Raw genomic sequence first — 24,310 nt, forward strand, 5'->3', positions numbered from 1 at the left:
CACATGCCTCCTCAGATATTCTGTGCCACACATGCCTCCTCAGATATACTGTGCCACACATGCCTCCTCAGATATACTGTGCCACACATGCCTCCTCAGATATTCTGTGCCACACATGCCTCCTCAGACATACTGTGCCACACATGCCTCCTCAGATATACTGTGCCACACATGCCTCCTCAGATATACTGTGCCACACATGCCTCCTCAGATATTCTGTGCCACACATGCCTCCTCAGACATATTGTGCCACACATGCCTCCTCAGATATACTGTGCCACACATGCCTCCTCAGATATACTGTGCCACACATGCCTCCTCAGATATACTGTGCCACACATGCCTCCTCAGATATACTGTGCCACACATGCCTCCTCAGATATACTGTGCCACACATGCCTCCTCAGATATTCTGTGCCACACATGCCTCCTCAGACATACTGTGCCACACATGCCTCCTCAGATATACTGTGCCACACATGCCTCCTCAGATATACTGTGCCTCACATGCCTCCTCAGATATACTGTGCCACACATGCCTCCTCAGATATACTGTGCCACACATGCCTCCTCAGATATACTGTGCCACACATGCCTCCTCAGATATACTGTGCCACACATGCCTCCTCAGATATTCTGTGCCACACATGCCTCCTCAGACATACTGTGCCACACATGCCTCCTCAGATATACTGTGCCACACATGCCTCCTCAGATATACTGTGCCTCACATGCCTCCTCAGATATACTGTGCCACACATGCCTCCTCAGATATACTGTGCCACACATGCCTCCTCAGATATTCTGTGCCACACATGCCTCCTCAGACATACTGTGCCACACATGCCTCCTTAGATATACTGTGCCACACATGCCTCCTCAGATATACTGTGCCACACATGCCTCCTCAGATATACTGTGCCACACATGCCTCCTCAGATATACTGGGCCACACATGACTCCTCAGATATTCTGTGCCACACATGCCTCCTCAGATATACTGTGCCACACATGCCTCCTCAGATATACTGTGCCACACATGCCTCCTCAGATATTCTGTGCCACACATGCCTCCTCAGACATACTGTGCCACACATGCCTCCTCAGATATACTGTTCCACACATGCCTCCTCAGATATACTGTGCCACACATGCCTCCTCAGATATACTGTGCCACACATGCCTCCTCAGATATTATGTGCCACACATGCCTCCTCAGATATACTGTGCCACACATGCCTCCTCAGATATACTGTGCCACACATGCCTCCTCAGATATACTGTGCCACACATGCCTCCTCAGATATTATGTGCCACACATGCCTCCTCAGATATACTGTTCCACACATGCCTCCTCAGATATACTGTGCCACACATGCCTCCTCAGATATACTGTGCCACACATGCCTCCTCAGATATACTGTGCCACACATGCCTCCTCAGATATACTGTGCCACACATGCCTTCTCAGATATTCTGTGCCACACATGCCTCCTCAGATATTCTGTGCCACACATGCCTCCTCAGATATACTGTGCCACACATGCCTCCTCAGATATACTGTGCCACACATGCCTCCTCAGATATTCTGTGCCACACATGCCTCCTCAGACATACTGTGCCACACATGCCTCCTCAGATATACTGTGCCACACATGCCTCCTCAGATATACTGTGCCACACATGCCTCCTCAGATATTCTGTGCCACACATGCCTCCTCAGACATATTGTGCCACACATGCCTCCTCAGATATACTGTGCCACACATGCCTCCTCAGATATACTGTGCCACACATGCCTCCTCAGATATACTGTGCCACACATGCCTCCTCAGATATACTGTGCCACACATGCCTCCTCAGATATACTGTGCCACACATGCCTCCTCAGATATTCTGTGCCACACATGCCTCCTCAGACATACTGTGCCACACATGCCTCCTCAGATATACTGTGCCACACATGCCTCCTCAGATATACTGTGCCTCACATGCCTCCTCAGATATACTGTGCCACACATGCCTCCTCAGATATACTGTGCCTCACATGCCTCCTCAGATATACTGTGCCACACATGCCTCCTCAGATATACTGTGCCACACATGCCTCCTCAGATATACTGTGCCACACATGCCTCCTCAGATATACTGTGCCACACATGCCTCCTCAGATATTCTGTGCCACACATGCCTCCTCAGACATACTGTGCCACACATGCCTCCTCAGATATACTGTGCCACACATGCCTCCTCAGATATACTGTGCCTCACATGCCTCCTCAGATATACTGTGCCACACATGCCTCCTCAGATATACTGTGCCACACATGCCTCCAGACCCTGCGCTCCCCTCCCACGATGTCAAAGAAAAAAATATATATACATATAAATAAATCTAGATATTATATCCTTCGTCTAACGTATAATTATACATAAATATATACAATGAGACGAGGGCCCGACCCTCCCCCTGAACACGAAACTTCTGCAGCCCCCACCCCCCGCGTTCTGTCTACATCTACGAGATGCGATTGGTGAAACCCCGAGAATGGGGCGTGGCATGAGTAGAATATCCTCCATAGTCTTGTCCCCGCTTCCTTCCACTCGGGATTGGGCTGTGTCGGGGGCGCGCAGTTCTTACTTCGTGGACGCGCCCTGGTTGTTACAAGAGGAGCTGTTCTCAGCAGCAGGTGCTGAGGGGAGAGAAACCGAGAGGGAGGGAGAGGCTGGAGGAGAAGGAGGGAGGCAAGAAGAGGGAGGGAGAGCGCGACAGAAAAGAGACACAGGAGAGAAACAGGGGTAAAGGAGAAAGAGGCAGAGGGGAAGCAACGGAGTAGGGGACCACCGAGACGTGTTTGCCCTGTTACACTGGACGCTATACAGGTAGGTCCTCCTGGGGATGTGCATGGTTGGTCTGGGGTGTTGTTCTTCTTCTGCAGCATCAGGTTGTGCTGTGCTGGGTTTGCTATAACTCCGGGGGCTCGCAACCTGCGCCCCTTTCTTCTCCAGCCCATGCTTCTTATGTGTAGCAGATGCCTCCTATAGAAGAGACCCTTCCCTTTATATAAGGCTAAATCCCCCCACCCCCATCATTGCATAAAGATATATCGCCCATAAGATTAGTAAAAGCCTCATGGATCACACATTGCATATGATCCTGTGTATGATCCAGTATATGATCCTGTGTATGATCCAGTATATGATCCTTTGTATGATCCAGTATATGAACCTGTGTATGATCCAGTATATGATCCTGTGTATGATCCTGTGTATGATCCAGTATATGATCCTGTGTATGATCCAGTATATGATCCTGTGTATGATCCAGTGTATGATCCTGTGTATGATCCCGTGTATGATCCAGTGTATGATCCCGTGTATGATCCCGTGTATGATCCCGTGTATGATCCCGTGTATGATCCAGTATATGATCCTGTGTATTATCCAGTATATGATCCTGTGTATGATCCCGTATATGATCCCGTGTATGATCCAGTATATGATCCTGTGTATTATCCAGTATATGATCCTGTGTATGATCCCGTATATGATCCCGTGTATGATCCAGTATATGATCCTGTGTATGATCCTGTGTATGATCCAGTATATGATCCTATGTATAAACCATTATATGATCTAGTATGTGATTCTGTATATGATCCAGTGTATCATCCAGTGTATGATCTTGTAATCCAGCATATGATCCAGTATATGATGTAGTATATGGTCCTGTGTATAATCCTGTATATGATCCAGTATATGATCAAGTGTATGATTCTGTGTATGATCCTGTATATGATTCTGTGTATGATCTTGTATATGATCCAGGATATGATCCTGTGTATGATCCAGAATATGATCTAGTATGTGATCCTGTATACGATCCAGTATATGATCCAGTGTATGATCCAGACTATGATCTAGTATGTGATCCTGCATACGATCCAGTGTATGATCTTGTGTATGATCCAGTATATGACGATCCAGTATATGGTCCTGGGTATAATCCTGTATGTGACCCAGTATATGATCCAGTATATGATCTGGGAATGATCCTATATATGATCATGAGATCCCATGCCCTGGCACTGCCTCTTGTGTTTAGAGATTCGATGCTTTGATCTACTCAGAGATGTGATTTGGAGAAGAGACAGATGGTGAGCACAGGGCATGCATCTAGAAATGAGAAATATCCCCCGGAGATTATAAACATTCATTGTATTAGAAACCATTGTATTCTTATTATCTTTATGGCTTTTAGGCTATTGAATGGTTTATGATCCATAGATATCAATGTGAGTCAATGGAACACTCCATGATGGTGGATTCAACAGCTTGCACTCTAGTTACAATGCTCTCTATGTCATTTTCAGTTTTGTCTTCTATATCATGATCAACCTGCAAGCTATTTATTATAATGCATTTCATGTAATAACGTCTCCTCATTAGTCTGGAGGTTGTGATTATATATATATATATATATATATATATATATATATATATATATATATATATATATATATATGTATATACACGTGTGTGTGATGGCTTAAACGTAAGTCTAATTCCCACCTTGATTCATGCTTCCTGAAATTGGGATATCTGAGGTGCATCTTTCAGGCTTTTGGTTGTTCATGAATAAGGATGGGAGTGGCGGAGTGACTCTTTAAGGGCTGCCCACTATATATATATATATATATATATATATATATATATATATATATATATATATATGACACAGGGTTAAGCTTGCTGCCTGAGTGATTGGGCAGCTGAATTTCGGGTGCCCAGCAGTCAGAGACTGCCAGGGACCCTGGAGAGAAGCGGTTTTCGCAGCTTATCTTCTCAGTACGCACTGTGTATAGAATGGACGTATACAATAGACCTGTATTGTCCCGGTGATCATGTGACTGCTCACATGATCGCCGGGATGCCGGTAGTAGGAGGCTGCTACTGGGTTTAACTATCAGCACAGCCCTAATAGTGAGAATAATCATTTTCATAGTGTAAAAAACCCAAAAACTGAAATAATAAAGTCAGGAAAAAAGTATTTTCTAACCCTTGAGACAAAAACCATAAACAAATTAAAGTTTAAAAAACAAAACAAAAGTACACGTAAATTAATAAAAAAACTACAAATAAAATACCCCCCGCACAGAAAAAACCTCCCTCCGCCAATCATAATTATCGTAACGCTAGCCATGAACCAATTACCCTAAAATAGACATGTAAGATATCAAAATTTACGTTAGACAATGATGATCACAAATAAAAAGTCCATTCTAGGGTAACACCCTATTAACAGAAAATATTTGCTAAAACATAGAAAAGCGTGTTTTTTTTCCTATTTGTTTTCAAACTGTAAGCTTAAAATGCTAAAAAAAAATTACAAGAAAAGAAACATGCATTGTTCACGAAAAAAACAAAAACATTGTAGAAATCGCTTTGCTAGCCTTACAAATAAAAACATAGCTGGTGAACTAAAGTGTGCTAAAAATGTCCAAACGGTGCCTGGTCCTGAACCAGTTAAATGCTTCAGGTCTGAGTCAGTTGGCTGCTGATCTCTAAATACATATCTGTTACATATCTATGGGAATGGACCTGTATCCCCCCCAAGTGGGTAGAGCAAGATTTTGCAGTAGTGAAATGGAAAAACAAATTTGAAACAAGATGAGGTAAAAAAGAACAAAATCAGATTTGTTAAAAGGAGACTGACGTTGAGCAGAACGATTCCATAAGAAGAAGAGGTGTTCAGTGTAGCGCCGCTGGATCTTGAGGAGCAAACACCATCGTACGTGGAATGATGTTATGGATATAAGAATGTAGGAGACCGTGGTTGCCGGGCATCACGCTTTCTCACAATGTATCAAAGTTGATGCCCGTTTGATACAACAAAAAAAAAGTTGATGGCCCTTTAGATCTGAGATGAGACTTTAAAGCTGAAGGAGAAGGCGCCATGCACACCACCGTAGTTTTGCGGCCGTATACTATCTGCAATTGCGGAACCACAATAGCAGAAAGTATAAAACACATGCTTTCCTAGGGGCCAATGCACTCGAACCCTGGTTTCCACGGTCCGCAAAAAATATTTGACATGTCATTATATTGTCGGCCGTTGCGGTCCTGGCTCATTGAAATGAATGTACATCTTGTGTGTGCACGGTCCGTGATTTCGGATGACACTCCGCGTCCCGTCCGTGCTGTAATCACGGACTGTAGACACAGCTACGACCGTGTGCAGGAGGCCTTAAAGGGAACCGGTCACCATCATTTCACCTATTAAACCAGCAATACCTGGTGGTAGTGGGTGAAAAATCATTTCTATATAACCTATAATTGTCTTCTTAGTCGGCTCTGTAGCTTCAGTATTCATTCTTTTAGTGTTCCCACACCGTATGCTAATGAGCATAAAAGAGTCAAATCTTCATTTGAAAAGAGTCAAATCTTCATTCCTCACATCTTTCCGAGTTGACCCCGCCTCCTTACTTGTGATTGACAGCTCCTCGCCTTCCCCCAGCACACAAAATCCTGCGCTTGTGCATTGATGTCCTCTTCTGGTGTGTGCGCACAACGGGACACCGGATTATTACAAGGCGCGAAATGTTTGCAGACCGTTATTTACAGTCGGAGGAGGAGTTTAGGAGAGGGGATAACGGCAATGAACTTTTCATAGCAGCGGCCAGTGAGGGATAAGTAAAGTTCAATAGGTGCAATGCTGGTGACAGGTTCCCTTTAAGGATCTTTCTACACGGCTCATGTAAACGAGCGCCAATGAACGAGACAACTCGTTGATCAGCGCTCGCTTGCTCCTTTCACAAGAAGGTAGTATGGGGACGAGCGCTCGATACTCCGATACTCTGATAATTGGCCAGTGTAAAAAGGCCTTTAGATTTTGTGACTTTTATCTACTTGTTGATCGAAGTTTTGTCTCTTTTGTGTCTTCTGTTATCATTTGATTGTGTTCTGATCATCTCTCCAGGTGGGGGCAGGCCTTGGCCTTCTATAGAGATGTTCTCATAACTGCATGTTCCTCGTATACAGTCAACCATGTTTGTACCATGTACTCCTAGAAATAATCCTGTCACATCCCTTGTCAGCAAGATGCAAGGAGGTCGGCTTCACGTAGCGGTTTGATGTGGAGAGCTTCCACTGAGGGTGGGTGAGGTGAATAATGTAACTGTGGAAGACATCTATGCAAAAATGTCACGATTTCAGAAAGCTGTAGACAGACATAGGATAGCAAACAGCAGTATATATAGGGGGAGAGGGAAAGAGAGAGAATCTAGGCGGAGAGGAACTTGGTGGATGGAGACCCTGAAGCTTTTGAATGTTGGCCTATTGCAATAAGGTGATTGGATGGGGATATCGGTGGAAACAGTGTTGAAAAGTTGGGTCTTGATTAATTGTTGAAACAGTGTAGACTAGACCGAGTAAGGTTGGTCTTATATGGCCCGACGTGGGCTGTGTAAACGAGCGCCGATCAACGAGACAGCTCATTGATCTGCGGTCGATTGCTCCTTTCACATGGTGCAATAATGGGTTATGTATGGGGGCGAGCAATTAAAACGATGCAATCACCCGATGAACGAGCGTCTGCTGTTCTGTGAACACTCGTTTGTCCGATAATTGGCCCGTGTAAAAGGGCCCTAAGACAATTCCAGAGGATAGGGGCAGCTCCAGAGAAGTCCTGAGATGAGTTAATGAGAAGGGAGGGGACAATAATATGTCTGAAGAGGCGCAGAGAGGTGCAGGTTAGGCTTCGTTCACATCTACGTCGGGGTCCTGTTCTGACGTTCCGTGGTGATGGATCCGGTCCCAATGGTTTCCGTAGCGTAGTCGACTGCGCTATTGAATCCGTCAAAACGACGAAACCCTTGCACAACTGAGACAAACGGAAACCATTGTCACCGGATCCGTCACCATTGAAATCAATGGTGATGGAAACAGAATCCTATGGTTTCCGTTTGTGTCAGTCAGGGCTCCGTTCTGATGGAAAGCTCAGATGGAACATCAGATTAGAGCCCTGACGCAGATGTGAACGAAGCCTTAGTGGAGTATTTTTCTATCTGAGTTGTAGGTGAGATCAGGATTGGACAGTGTGAAGCTTGAATTTTATGAATTTTATTCTCAGACTGATTAGTGGAGACTGTCAAAGAGGGGGAGGGATGGATATGTCATGTCGCAGAGTTCATTAGGGAGTTCAGAGTCTAGTTAATGGAGGGCCAGACAGGAGGATATTGCAGTAATTTGGATAAGTAGGTGTGAACTAAGACTTGTAGCAGTTTCTTGAGCTGTGAAGGTTTGTATCGCATACATATGAGGGAGAGACAAATCAAAGGTTACACCAAGGCAGTGGTCTACCCGCCATTATCAATGAGTTATCCAGATTTCTGTTACTGAACATGTAACACTACATTGTGAACCGTCATTGATATGAATGGCACTTTTCTCAGGCTAGTAGAGTTGGGTCCTGAACTAAGGACTTTCTATATTGCTTCAATATACCCTATAGCTGGCCATATACATTGGACAATCTAATGTGCATATGGAGAGCAGGGAAACAAGGATTGTGGCTATTGGGTTTTAACATACCTGATCATATGTCCCCCCAGGAGACAAGGTCTTATCCCCCTCCCCCTTTGGCAGTAAACATGGATGCGTGGGCAGTCCCAGCATGCTTGTTTATAGGGGAGTCAGGAAGATAGCTGGCAACTACATGGGTTGGCATCTATCTAAAATGTGTGACCAGCTTGATAGGACATATGTGATTATTGTCAGTAAGTAGAGTTGGACACGTGGCTTTAATCTATGGTTACATCATGAATAAGCCTTACAACGAAGACAATTCCTTTTGTGAAGCAACTTCCCTGACCTACAGTAGGTCTTCAGCTACTGAAACCACCGATGGTTAGCTGCGACCAACGGAGGAAGCTGCTGGCCACTCCAAATTACCCCAAAAACTTAAAATGATTTGCTTACATATAAGTCAATGGTCCAGCCCCTCTCTATGATGTCCATGTCATCTAAAAGGGAATTTGGACACAGGTTGTCCCAAAATATCCTAAAGAGCTTTCTTAACATTGAAAGTTCAGAAGGCTAGATGATTTCCTCTTATATTTGTATTTTATATCTGTGCTATATTTATTTTTCATGCTTGTTCATACACGGATTTTGCTTGAGATGCCTAGAAAAAAACTTTTTGAAGCCCTTTAGATGCTTTTCATTACTGTTGCGGGTACTTGAATAAATGTATAAATGGGCGTTACTATTTACCTTGTCAAAGGGGCGTGTTCCTACACAGTCTTAGACTGTAAGCACTGATTGGACAGTCTCAGACTGTGTAGAGACACACCCCCAACCAGTTGTCAATGTATTCATACATTTCTAGGCGGAATAACAGAGGAACATACAATCATTATTTTTTGGGGATAACAAATATTTACTAAAAAAAATACATTTCTGGAGAGCTAACAGATCCTCTTTAAGTTGTAGCAAGTCCATAAAAACACCTGCCCCCATGATCACTACTTTATCTGACATATCTCCAGGTCTGATCATTTCCGGGAATATTGACATACATATTTGTGAATGATATTAAAAGCTCTTGTAACGTTTAAACTCCTTTAAGTCACTAGGAGTCTATTTATCACCTGTCAACTTGCTTATTACTGAAAATAATCTCTGACATGTGCGATACATTTTCTATTCAGTAGAATCAGGTGGTATTCTCAGCTGGTGCTATCGAGCAAACTTTATAAATGAACTGGGAGACAAAAAAAAAAGTCCCTTCCCTGATAAAATAAAAAAGCTGCTTTCAAACGAGCGTAATATGGGTAACACCCGGACCTCCCGCAGTTCATTGGAAACCAGAGTTAGAGCACTATTGGCTTGAATGGTGCTCTTACTCCGGTTCTATTGAACGTCTGGAAGTTCTGGCGTTATGTCCGCAATACAAGTTCAAAAAAGCATCCGGATGAGATCGGTCTTTGAGTAAGTATTGGTTCACACCTTTTGTAATTGTTGCAGATTTGTGGATTTGTGGAATTCTCCACATAAAATTTGCAACAGAATACACTACAATGCACGTGTATGGGGTTTTACAAAAACCTCATTCACATGCTGCAGAAAAGATCAATGCAGATTTTAAGGCATGCTGTAGATTTTTTTATTTAAAGCATGCATTATATGTGTCAGAATTGTGGCATATTTTTGCAGCCTTGGGAATGCAGATTTGTGTCGGAAAGGTACTGAGCGTTTTACATACTCTAAAAAACGGAAAAAAATGTAAAGTTGTGCTTAATCAGATGTACAAACAGCGCCACCTGGTGAATAAGTGTACGGTGTGAGGAAATGTTCTGCCCTAGGAGTCAAATGCTAAAAATCTGTATTAGAAATCTAGAATGCAATATGTAAATATAATATTTGTAAACATGTTAGTAATAAAAAATATGAGAATATTAAAAAGACGTAGCTCTGTGATGTTACATAGATGTGTGGCGGTAATATGCTCTGAGGTCAAATTCAGTTCTCTGGTTTGCCACGGGGCCCCTGTTTCTTTACGTACCTAGTGGCCCTCTTTTTTCGAAACAGTAAAACTAGGCCTTGTTGCCTATAGCAACGTATCAGAGTCCGGCTTTCTTAAATTAAAGCTCGACTGGTTGCTATGGGCAAAAAGACCAGTTTTACTGTTTTGATGAATGTTTTAATTTATTTCTCAAATAAATGTAGTTAGTGCATAATTCAGGTCCAGTTAGTTCCTATTAACCCCTTAATTATGCCGCTTGTTGTGGCCTAAGGCTAGACTCACACGAGCCGGTTTTCACGTCCGAGGTGCATCCGTGCTGTACGCTGCAGGCCGCATTATCACGCAACCCCCGTAGACTAGAGTCTATGGAGCGATGCGTAAAGCGGAAAAAAATGGGACATGTTCTATTTTCTCAAGGAACCCTTCACACGCTCCGTTAAAACAACGGCCATGTGAAACGCCCCATAGAAATACATAGGTCCGTGTGACGACCGTTGTTTTAACGGTCGTCACACGGACGTATAACACGTTCGTGTGAATAAGGCCTAAAGCTGGGTTTCCACAGGGTGTTTTTACAGCCGTGTTTTTTGCACAGTATTGCGGTAAAACGCATGCATTTTTAAAAGTAAGTTTTTCATAGCAATTAAAAAGCACATAAAACTGCAAAAACGCTAAAAAAACGCCCCCCCCTGGAAACCCAGTCTTAAAGACCAGTAAATTTGTTTGCCCCCCTGCATTCGGTTGGATATAACTTTTTTATTTTTTCATCAATATAGCCGTGTGAAGTTTGTTTTTTTTGCAGGACGAGCTATAGACTTTTTAGGAACCATTTTCAAGGAAAATGTACAGTTTGTAGTATTGAGGAAAATCCATAAAATCTCAAAAAATAAAAAGAAAACCAACCAGTTTCTTCTACCACTGATTTTTTTTCATAATTACCTGATCATCATGCATGTATTTTTTTATCATACAGGATATATTTATTTTGGATATATATTTTATTTATTTATGTTGTTTTTCTTATTTTGAACAACAATTGTTGTTTATTTTTTTTTATATACTTTGTTACATTTTATTTTTTACAGTTTATTGGAATGGAGTAGCAGGGGGGAAGGATAGGATATATTAGCGAACTGTTTACAACTATTTTACAGCAATTTACAAGATTACAAGAAAATTACAAGAAAATATTTGCCAGAAAATTGTAAACTTTACTTTTACTATGCAGGGAAAAGCTGCTGCTGATTAAAATCCGCTCTCCATGTGCCCACACTGGGGCAGAACAGATGACCTTCTCCTAGGGCCGCCCGCCTATATGTAACCCGCCACTGCCTAGAATTACTCTGCTAATAACAGCCATGACTACAGGGAATTAAAGATTGTCTCGGCTTACCTGGCAGACCTGTGAGCAGAATGAAAAATAATGTCAAATAACTTGTATTCTGCTGACATATTCATATCATCTACCCAAACACATGGAATTTACCCTTTACTAAAGGAAGTGACTCCACCGAAAACATTATATAAGGAAACTATTATTTATGTATTTGCCTAATGATTTCGCTAGGGCAGTTTAAATGGTCCTTGCCAAGAAGATCATTATATTTTATTTTTACAATTTTTACCCCCATGACAGACCCCATTGCATAGTTTCAGATGAATGATTTTCCAGGGACAAAGCCTGGAAATGATTCATGCATAGAGCAGATTGCTCAGGTTTTGTCCTTCTAAAACAGGGGCTTAGCTAGGTTCTCCAGCACCCGGGGCAAAGAGTCCGTTTGGCGACACCCTCCCCCTAACTTCTTTCCCTGCATCTCCTTCCCCCGCGCTATGTTTGCTTTCTCTACCAATGAATGAGGTGTAATTTCTTTAAAAAAAAATGTTTTATGTAATTCGAGCATAAACCCATTTGTACATTTTACAAGCAATATAGTTCTATAAAGTAGTTACCATAACAATAAATTAAAAGAAAATATATTAAAGAGGTCAGTGCCGGACTAAAACAGATTGTGTAACTGAGGCTAATGAGACTATATGGTGAAATAATGAACAGCCTCCTCTTGTAGGTAGTGCCACACACACCCCTTGTAGATCGTGCCACCCCCGACCTTGTAGATAGTCCCACACAGCCCCCGTGTAGATAGTGCCACACACCCTTGTAGATTCTGCCACAGTCCCCGCTAGGAGATAGTGCTACACTCCTCTTGTAGATGGTGCCAAACACCCCCTGTAGATAGTGCCTCTTGTAGATAGTGCCACACAGCCCCCTCTTGTAGATAGTGCCACACAGCACCCTCTGTAGATATTGCCACACTCCCCTCCTAATAGATAGTGCCAGACCCCCTGTAGATAGTGCCACACCCCCCGCTATTAGATACTGCCACACAGCCGACTCTTGTAGATAGTGCCACACAGCACCCTCTGTAGATATTACCACACTCCCCGCCTAATAGATAGTGCCATACACCCCTTGTAGAGACTGCCACACTCAGCCTCTAGGAGATAGTACCACACACCCCTTGTAGATTGTGCTAAACACAGCCCCTTGTAGAAAGTGCCACACCCCCCCCCCTTGTAGATAAAGCCACACATCCCCCCTTTGTAGATAGTGCCACATACACCCCTGTAGATAGCGCTACACCCCCTCCCTTTACATAGTGCCATTGGGGCTTGCTTGACAAAGGCTGAATTGAGCAGCTGAAACATTGCACTAGTTTTTGCACTGATGGGAGAATAAATCTACCTTTTTTTCTGACATCTGCTTGGAGTGCTGCCTCTCTTTTTTACTTTTCGTTTGGACATTGTGGGATCTACAAGTCAGTTCCCTGGAGTCTGGCACCCATTTGGGCCCTGGAGGCTTATCTTGTTCCGCTGCGCTGCCCATACTCTTTACCTTTGCATATATGGATAGTGACGTCAGGTGCTTCTCCAGGAGCACAATCCCCGACCGGAGCATTGGCAACACTCTGGCTGAGGATTCTTCTCCAGGAGGAGCCTCTGACGTCGCTGTTCATATATGGACAGGGATGTCAGGGGCTCCCTCTAGGAGCGGAACGCCCGGCCAGAGCGCCAGGCTATGCTCTGGCCGGAGATTCCTCTCCTGAGGGAGCCCCTGACGTCACTGTCCATATATGGATAGTGACGTCAGGAGCTTCTCCAGGAGTGGAATCCCCGGCCAGAGCGTCGGCAACGCTCTGTCGGGGGAATTCACTCCCGGTGGAGTGAATGGCAGAGCAGGGTGCGGATAGTTTCCTGCTCTTCCATAATATTCAATTGTATCTGCGTCCTGAGGATGCAGATACAATTCAACATTGTAGTTGCCGGGATACGTTCGGGTCAGTGATTCATCTGGAATGTCTCTGAATTCGGGACAGTCCTGGCAAATTCTGGACTGTTGGCAACTATGCCAGTGCTGCCCGGCCCGGTGCCCCCCCTCTTTCCCCCTAGTTGTGCCCGGGGCACATGCCCCGCCTGCCCTCCTTTAGCTACACCCCTGTCTAAAGGCTTAGAATCCATATAATATATAGACATAAGAGTTTAGTGTATATATAATACTCTGACTCCAAAATAATGCGTTGTAGATGTATTAGTCTGCAAGGGGCTAGAAGGCGAGAATCCTAACACAACCTCGTGAATCATAAGAACATTTGTCTGTGTATTTACACGTATTGATCGGGTGATAATGCACAAGCTGAGTGGTGTGTGTTAGATAAGTGGTATTCGAGACACCTGTATTACGTGTGAACATTGTCTTTGTTTATGTTTTCCAAAAGCTTCCAGAAAATAAATGCCCCTTCCCTGAGAACGGCTTAGTCACCAGTCATCATGCAGACCTATCTCAGGACAACGAAAGGTGTGATTTTTTTATGTTCTCTAAATGTATTAGAGAATTGCATACATAGCAGTTTCCAAATATCACAGGTGGCAGTACCGACTCATAGGACTTATCATGTTGCTTTCTCACTATACATAAGAAGACTACAGAATAATAGGCCGTATAGATTGAAATTGCACCAAGAAATGGTCTTCAAGGTGATCAATATAAGGGTTGTGTGATCTATCTGGCACATCAGCCACCCCTGCTGTCACCCAATAATGGGGACCACCACAAATCTCAGGGTAAATCGTATAGTAGTAATATTTAGACATTATTAGAGCACTTTGTATGTATGAAGCTGTTATTTAATGGGTTAATGTGTAAGGTACATGATGGGGATAATTACTATTAATATGAGGCACATGGAGGTTATATTCATCGCACCTCGTGCCCCACAATAAGTGATAGAAAGCAGTTTTTATTGTATTTTTTTACAGCGTACACATCATAAATGATGCAAAAAAATTGTTGTGCAGGTTATTACGCCCGCGCCAATACCGAATATATGTATATTTTATGTATTGAGACTTATTTTAATGTTTATTGTAAAAAAGGTGTATGTGTATATTTTTTTTAAATGTAACATTACTTTATGTTTTTACTTTATTTTTTAAACTTTCATGTACTGGCATATATCTATATACTGATAGTAATGTACTGGCATATATCTATATACTGATAGTACACAGGCATATATCTATATACTGATAGTACACAGGCATATATCTATATACTGATAGTACACAGGCATATATCTATATACTGATGGTACACAGGCATATATCTATATACTGATGGTACACAGGCATATATCTATATACTGATAGTAATGTACTGGCATATATCTATATACTGATAGTACACAGGCATATATCTATATACTGATAGTACACAGGCATATATCTATATACTGATAGTACACAGGCATATATCTATATACTGATAGTACACAGGCATATATCTATATACTGATAGTACACAGGCATATATCTATATACTGATAGTACACAGGCATATATCTATATACTGATAGTACACAGGCATATATCTATATACTGATAGTACACAGGCATATATCTATATACTGATAGTACACAGGCATATATCTATATACTGATAGTACACAGGCATATATCTATATACTGATAGTACACAGGCATATATCTATATACTGATAGTACACAGGCATATATCTATATACTGATAGTACACAGGCATATATCTATATACTGATAGTAATGTACTGGCATATATTTATATACTGATAGTAATGTACTGGCATATATCTATATACTGATAGTAATGTGCTGGCATATATCTATATTCTGATAGTAATGTACTGGCATATATCTATGTACTGCTAGTAATGTACTGCCATATATCTATATGCTGATAGTAATGTACTGGTATATATCTATGTACTGCTAGTAATGTACTGGCATATATCTATATGCTGATAGTAATGTACTGGTATATATCTATGTACTGATAGTAATGTACTGATAGTAATGTACTGGCATATATCTATATTCTGATAGTAATGTACTGGTTTATATCTATGTATGGATAGTACACAGGCATATATCTATATACCAGTACATTAGCCTGTGTACTGATAGTAGACAGGCAGTTATTAGGACATACCTAAGTATGCCTTAACAACAGGAAATATGGTAGGACAGCCCTGAGGTCCTTCAATGGACCCTGGGCTGTCTGCCCATATATGGTATGTCCCTCAATCGCGTCACAGGAATTCCCTGTGACGCGATCAGAGGGGCATCCCCCCTTCTGAATGCTGCAGTCAGCTTTGATCGCAGCATTCACAGGAATAACGGCGGAGATGAGAGGTTCCTCTGATCTCCGCCAGCCATTGCCCCGCTCCTGACAGGAAGTGCGTGCGCGGTCAGCATGAGGAGATAATGCACTAATGAGCGGCGGTTCAAGCATGGAGGACAGAACATGGGGGTGTTTTGTAGAGCACCCGCCATGTTCTGTCTTCAGTGGCGCCGCTCATTAGTGCAGCGCCGGCCGCATCGCATCATCCTGACCCCGCGCACATGTTATCAGGACTCAGGAGCGCGGCAATTACTGTATCACACAGCCGCAGCCCCGCTCTCATACATTCATGTGTTACTATACTGAGCTGTGCGGCCGCACAGCTAAGTATCGAAATACATGAAATAACTATATCTATCCGTTTGGGGATGCACAGTATCGAGACAGTATCGAAGTTTCGATGCATCGTGCTTCCCTAGTGCATTGGTGTTATTTGTGCACTGTATGGGGATATTTACTTAGGCATTGTGTGGCACTGTTAGGTAGGCAGGGTACAGTATATATTTTTTCCATGGTAGCATCAGCACTGTATAGTATTGTTATTTAAGCAAATGTATGGAAGTTTTACTTGTCTACCTATAGCACTGTTATTTGTCACCATCTGTACGGTTCTTATAATTGGGCATTGTATAGTATGGTTATTTGTACACTGTATGACAGTACATTATATGGAGGACGGGCACTTCCAGGGGATACCACACAGGGCACCATCCAATGTAAAGTCGGCACTACCAATATTCTTAGAACATGAGGGAACTGAAAATCTGTCAGTAATATCTGGTGGTATTCAGGGGTGGTCAACTGGAGAGGTGTCACTGAGTTTTTCTGTCTTGCGCACAGTTAGATATTTACATGTTTTCAAAGTATTTAGAAGTGGAGCGTAATTTCTGTAGTACGAAAAAATGGCGCACCCTAATGATAAGCCAGTACCATCCTAGTCACACATCATTTAGACAGAGTGTGCTCCGTGTGTCTGCTACATGGTAAGGGCCACAATACACAGACCTTTATGCTGTATTTACTACTCGAGTGATTTTTCGGATCTCCAGTCGTGTTGTAACAACTGCTGATTATACTTTGCATTTTAGGTGCTTAGAGCGTTGTTCATGCTCTGATGGTTCATTTGAGTTCAGCTGAAATCCAGCTAAGAGGGTAATAAAATGCGATAAAAAGCTTTGGGTGACGAGGGCTGAACTAACATTACACCGATTTTTACATCAACTCTTGTTTACTCTTATTGTAGAGACCATTTAGATGGAAAGTTATGTTTAGACAACCCCTTCTAATGTTGTGGTCACCAGAATAAGCTGCAAGTTTTTCCCAATAGCATCAGGTACATAGAAGAGGGGGGGGGGGCATAGTAAAAATGATAATGGGCCCCCGTTATGGTGCTGTGATATGCCAACTGAACAGGAGGGCATAGTGGTTGTTTTCTCATCTATGCCCTTTACATGACTCTTGGGCCAATTCCTTTCTAGAGGGGTGTGTTGAACATTTTCTCGCTACCCAGTAGCAAAGGGGATGGGACCAACCAGGGCTGGGCCCCCTCGCTCCAAGGGCCCCAAGGTCTGCCTATATGCTATGTTCAGCACTGTAACACTACGTGTCAACATGGCCTTCCACAGACTGGGCAGTGGAACAGAGAAAAAACGATTAAGGTCTTTGGAAAGTGAAGTGACAACCCTTAAGGATTATTGGGCAAAGAAGCGTTCATGAGATCATTGCCCTCGTTCATCGACTGATCGAATCATTTAATTCAGCAATAAATATTATCGTTGGTGGCAGCACATTTTCCTGTGTAAACAGGGAGACGCGCTGCCGACATGATGGAAATGTATGGGGACCAGCCATCTTAGTAACGACCTCTCGTCCCTATGCATTACTGATCGTAGCTCCTTGTGAAAGGAGCGACGATCAACGATCTGTCTCGTTGATCGGCGCTCGTTTACACCGCCTACGTCGAGCCATGTCCGAGGACCCTTATAAGCTGGTTGTCACCTGAAGCCAGCACAAGATAGACAAGAGCACAACTCAGGTAATAATCATTGCAGGAAATATTTTATTTTAGGGGTGCATTGATTGACGCAGGTCCAAGCTGTTTGGTAACCGTTAATTTATTGTTGGACACTATAATAACCTATATACGGTGTCAAGGCTTACTTCATATTTTTGTGGGTTATTTAGTGTGAGACTAAATCTACAGATATTAGGGACTCAATGTTCCTTCCACCTATGAAAAGTGGGAAATTTGATGAATCTCCTGGGAATGGCAGTGTTAAAGTTCGCCTTCAATTTTATAAAATATATTATGATATATAATGTATCCTGCTGCAGGCCGCATCCATTGTATATTTCATACGTTTAGAAATTTAAAAGAGAGCTCAGGCAGGATAATAATCCAGGATTTTGCAGCAGGTCACACCTGGTGACACCACCTAAAGTTATCTAACCAGAACTTCAGATAGATGCCTCATGGAAACTTTACAAATGATTTGTAATGTCCCCGGCTTAGAAAAATGCTCACACTGAGACAGGTTCCCAAAGCCTAAAAGAAACTTCCCTTTTCTAGAAATAACTTTCTTCATTTCATATTTTTTTCGGTAGAAATTTGCCAATTCAAGCAGCATGAGCTGGGACTAAGATTAATGGTAAAGAACATTTCCTTGAATTCACTGACAATATACAGGTCCCGGTAATACCGTACAACCATTACATCTGTTTATGGCGAACTAGGTGACAACTAATATGGTCACCTCATCAGAACAGTTAGGTGTATCCCATAACATTACCCCTTTAATCTAATCAGTATTTAAAGGGACTGTACAGGATTAGTAAAACATGGCTGGTTTCTACCAGAAACAGCGTCACACCTGTACATGGGTTGGGCTTGGTATTGCAGCTCCATTGAAGTAAGTAGGTCTAAGCTCCAATACCGTACACAACCTGTTGACAGGTGTGGTATTGTTTTTGGAAGAAAGGACCCTTGTTTTTCTAATCCTATCAGTATTTATTCAGTTTTGATATGGAAAAAACCTAAGCAGTGCCACAGAAGTTTGTCACTTCAGAAAGAGTAAGGCTGCATTTAGACGAGCGTTGGCACCTCGGAACAGAAAAACTGCGTGATGCATTGTCACGGATCCCCCATATACTAGATTCTATGGAGGGATGCGTGACACACAGTAAAATAAGACATGTTCTATCTTTTCACGGACCCTTATGTGTGAACGGCCCCATTGAAATACATGAGTCTGTGTGACAGCCATTGTTTTAACGGCCGTCACACGGACATGATAAATGCTCGTCTGAATGAGCCCTTAGGGCCAGAGATGAACTGATCAAGTTGCCAAGTTTGCAAATCGACAGATAAATCTTTAGTCATAAAAGTGCTTAAACAGGCGAACGTATAATACCTCCGTGCTATGCGCGTGATATTCACGTGCCTCACACGGACCTATGTTAGTCTATGGGGCCGTTCAGACTGTCAGTGATTTTCACACAGCGTACGTCCGCTGCGTAAAACTCACGACATCCTCTATATGTTTCCCCTTTTTCGCGCGTCACGCACCCATTGAAGTCAATGGGTGTGTGAAAACAGCGCACGGCTAGGAATCCCTGCCTCTCTGTGGAACTACTGTCCCGTATTGAAAACAATATTACAGTACGGGACAATTGTCCGGCAGCGAGGCAGGGACTCCTAGTCGTACATAACTATAATGCTAGGAGCCCGGCTCCCGGCAGTGTGTTCGGTCCGGGACTTGCGGCCGAAATACGTTCCGTCCTTTACGGACCGAACATGCTCGTGTGAACCCAGCCTTAAAGGAACAATACAGCTGTTCTGTATAGAGAATACAGAACAGCTGTAAATCCTTGAGAAAGGTCTTATTGTAGGATTGAAACGTTGCTGTGTGTTTCAATAGCATCAAAGTTTCAATCTTTAGGGTATGTGCACACGTAGTGACCAAAAACGTCTGAAAATACAGAGCTGTTTTCAAGGGAAAACAGCCCCTAATTTTCAGACGTTTTTTGAGCAACTTGCGTTTTTCGCAGCGTTTTTTGCGCCGTTTTCGCGGCGTTTTTTTACGTCCGTTTTTGGAGCTGTTTTCATTGGAGTCTATGAGAAAACGGCTCCAAAAACGTCCACAGAAGTGTCCTGCACTTCTTTTGACGAGGCTGTATTTTTACGCGTCGTCGTTTGACAACTGTCAAACGACGATGCGTAAATGACAGGTCGTCTGCACAGTACGTCGGCAAACCCATTCAAATGAATGGGCAGATGTTTGCCGACGTATTGTAGCCCTATTTTCAGACGTAAAACGAGGCATAATACGCCTCGTTTACGTCTGAAAATAGGTCGTGTGAACCCAGCCTTACAATTTAGGGTGTGTTCACATCAGCTTTCGTTTCCATTGAGGGGTTCCGTCAGGTTTCCGTCGGGTTAACCCCTCAGTGGAAAGGCAAATGGAAACCTCAGCTTCCGTTTCTCTCACTAATGAACTCAATGGTGACCGAAATATTGCTAATAGTTTCCGTCTGTCACCGTTGTGACAGGGTTCCGTCGTTTTGACGGAATCAATAGCGCAGTCGACAGTGCATATATGGACAGTGACTTTAGAGGGTTACCTCTAGGAGCAGAATCTCCAGACAGAGTGTTGCTGAAGCATGTATGGACGGTGATGTCAGGGGCTCCTCTGTAATTGGCATTTATAGTCCAAAACTTCATTCACAAATTTGCAGGCTTCAGAGCTGAAATCTTCCAGCATTTCTTATTAGCTCAGTTTCTGCATAGAGCTTGCCCTGATGATTGTAGTCTTTTCACCAAACATTATACAGTAACATGATGATAATAATAATAATAATAATAATAATAATAATAATAACGATGATAATAATAGCGATAACAATAATAATGATAATAATAATAAAAAATAATGTCCCACTGCATTATTGGAGCTCAGCTAAACAGGTGTCTGTTGACAAACTTGTTGACTGTTCCCAATAACAACCAATAGAATTGTTAATTCTTCCCTGGAATAAAATACAGGCTGTAATTTAGGATCAGTAAAAGATAAGTAATGCAATGTATTTTTTAAACGATTCAACTTTTTAATGTAAGTTATATATATTGATGTCTATGTATCTCTCTCGCTCTCAGTATATATGTACATATGGCGGATTCTGTTTACAAACAGAGCGCACCCTATACCTGTCACACTGACAGCTGGCAATTTGTCTGCCTGACAACAGCTATTAGATAATGATCTTAATTAGCCCCCTGAGCTCTTTTTGAAAAACATATGTGATTTGTTCAGCTCAATTAAAGCCATGAAGTAGGACAGTGGCCTGAGGTCTCGCCTGGACGTCCGTGTCTCTCGATTTGTGCAAGTGCCTGGTCATTTCATGTTGTGTGTACAGTTTAGATGCTTTTAAGGGATTTCAGTGACCCCCGAGCACTTTTCACTGTGGACAGAATGAGTTCAGCCTGACTCGGCAGGGATTACCACACATTGGGATGTCAGGTTTTGATGTTATTGCAGCATCAATGACGATTGATGACAAGTGTGTGATCGGACATGCTGCTTTTAGTTTTAAACCCTGTCCTTTCCCTGGTGTTGTGTTGCATTTTGTCCTCATTGACTGGGGCAAAAAAAACAGCAAGAAAACTTATTGCATATTAATACTTGAGGTTTTGAAAGGTTCCTTGAAGTTATATAGGTGTAAAATTGGCCGAGGAGTCACTCATCACTGTACAGGAGTTCTGCCATTTTGTTTATGAACCAGGCAGATCAGGATGGACAGTGGTTCTACCTCATAGAAGTGCTGCAAAATATTGAACTGCACAGAGAAAAAGTGGAACCAATAGAGAAAGTCCATTTTCTAATAACCGAGATAAATCTGAATTAATACAGGTGGGTCTCCCGTTCCGGGCTGTCATCTATTACCCAGAGTGGATGGTGGTAACACAAAACATCTTTCACTCGGGGGGGGCTTGACATATCTGCAATAGTGTACCTCCACACATTATGAAAATTTCCACAGCATATGTGCTGGCAGCCGCATCCACAAATTGGCACCAAATCGTGCTGATTTTAAAGCAGGTTTCCCTAAAGGCATTCCTTAAAAAAACACAAAAAAACCCCACCATACTCACCTCCCTATACCCTCTTATGACAACACTTCCCTCTGTCACTGTACTCAGTTTCCATCATGACATCATCGCTGGATTATTTTAGACTATCTAGATCTTGTGGATTTTGCTGCGGATCCACAGGTAATCCACAGCAAAATCCGCAATAATAGGATCTGATAACTTGCAGCCGACCCGCAAACTTTCCACTGCAGAAAAACTGCTGCGGGTTTTTTGAAAAATTGGGTTCTTTTTGGTGTTTTTTTTGGGGGGGGGGGGGGGGGATATAATGTTTGCCATGATTGTTATTGTTTTTTTGTGTGAAACAACTGTACATTATTTATTCATATTGTTGTGTAAAGTTAAAATTATTGTTGTGGTTAGAAAATGGAATAATTTTATATGGTTCGTATGTTTCTATGGCCCTGGTGTATAGTATTGGGCACAACTAAAGTAATGAACTGGTTTTGGATCATGTTGCTGATATTCATTGTTGTATACAGTGTATTTACAGTATTTAATGTACGGTTGTTTCTTTAAGTTTTTTTTAAAAATTGTCTTATAGATAAAAAAAGACTTGGGAAAAAAAAAAAACTGCACTGACGGTCAGTATCTGCTCATAAAATGTTCGCAGCATGTTCAAGAGAATTGTTCACATCTCATCCACGATGCTGCTACTGCTGAAGTTTTTTTGTCCGCAAATCCGGACGGAAAATCCACATAAAATCTGCAACACTTGAATTCAGTCGCCTAAGGGTATGTTCACATGGCCAATTTTCAAAAAACGGCCGAGAAATCAGAAGCAGAACGCCTCCAAACATCTGCCCATTGATTGCAATGGGAAAAACGGCGTTCTGTTTCAATGGGCCGTTTTTTTACGCGTTTTGGGGACTAAGTAATATTTAATTTCACCATTGGTGACGCTGCTTGTGAATGGAACCCTTCTAATAAAGATATTGCCCTTTGTCAATTTGGGTTATTAGAAGTTCCTGAAACCTCTCTATCAACTTCCCAGTTCTGATTTGAATTGTCGCCTATAACGACCGACTCACAGGTTTGTTTTTAAATATAGCCAGTTTGTACTATTAGCATACTATGGCAACGTGTATGCGCTGGTTTCCTCCAGTAAAAACTGCTCACATTCTGCCCCGTGCCATCTGTCTTCCTGGGCAGTGCTACCTCGATGCGCTGGCATATGCTCATGACTTGCAGGTTTAAATAGAGATATCGTCTCCCTGTTGGCAATATCATAGCTTTGATTTTATTCTGCTTCTGCCCTATTTGTTCATAGAAACTAATGGCTTTTCCACTTGTTCACAGTCTAGAATAGAGGCAGGAGATGGAGTGTTCTTGTCTTGTCGCTGTGTGAAAGGCCGGGTAATTCTGCAAAATCCGTAGACTTCTTTTTTCGAAGTAACTGATCACGAATTTTAGTGCACATAATTTTTAAGGCCTTATTCACACGAGAGTGTCCGTTTTGTGTGCACAAAAGGCACTGTGTTTTGCGCGCGCAAAAGCTCCGTGTGGCATCTGTATATGGTGCGTGGCTGCGTGATGATGATGACACTCTGTTTTTATGTTTACAAACATAAAAGCGGAAGGGCAAAGCCACACGTGGCGGAATTGCTCTTGAATTCCGCTGCGGACACTCCGCAGCGTTAATCCGCAGCGGAGCCGTTTCTCCATTGACTTCCACTTCTATTTAGTAGGGTTCGCTTAGACGAGGCTGAAAATTCCGCTGCGGAGCATAGGCTGCAGTGCGGAATTTGGTGTCCGCAGCATGCAATGGATGTTGCAGAGTTGTGGCGGACTGGTTGCGGACTCATGGCGGAATTTCTCCATTGACTTCAATGGAGATTCTAAATTCCGCAATGAAGCTGTCATGCACATGTTATGTGTGCTGCGGATGCGTCTTGCTTTTTTGACATGACATTTCTTCATTCTGGCT

General features: G+C 42.6%; 1 protein-coding gene across 3 annotated transcripts in view; it reads left to right on the forward strand.

Moving 5' to 3' along the window:
• The first annotated feature begins 2,617 nt into the window (after positions 1–2,617).
• SMPD3 (sphingomyelin phosphodiesterase 3) overlaps positions 2,618–24,310 on the forward strand; it is a 113,924-nt gene continuing 92,231 nt past the window's right edge. For 2 of the 3 annotated variants that reach the window (XM_075837566.1, XM_075837564.1), the window contains exon 1: positions 2,618–2,883. The gene's annotated coding sequence lies outside the window, so the exon portion shown is untranslated. Of the gene's footprint in view, positions 2,884–14,298; positions 14,379–24,310 lie in introns of all 3 variants that reach the window. The other variant, XM_075837565.1, reaches the window with a different exon arrangement.

The sequence above is a fragment of the Rhinoderma darwinii genome, chromosome 9 (genome assembly GCF_050947455.1).
Source record: "Rhinoderma darwinii isolate aRhiDar2 chromosome 9, aRhiDar2.hap1, whole genome shotgun sequence".
Lineage (NCBI taxonomy): Eukaryota > Metazoa > Chordata > Amphibia > Anura > Rhinodermatidae > Rhinoderma > Rhinoderma darwinii.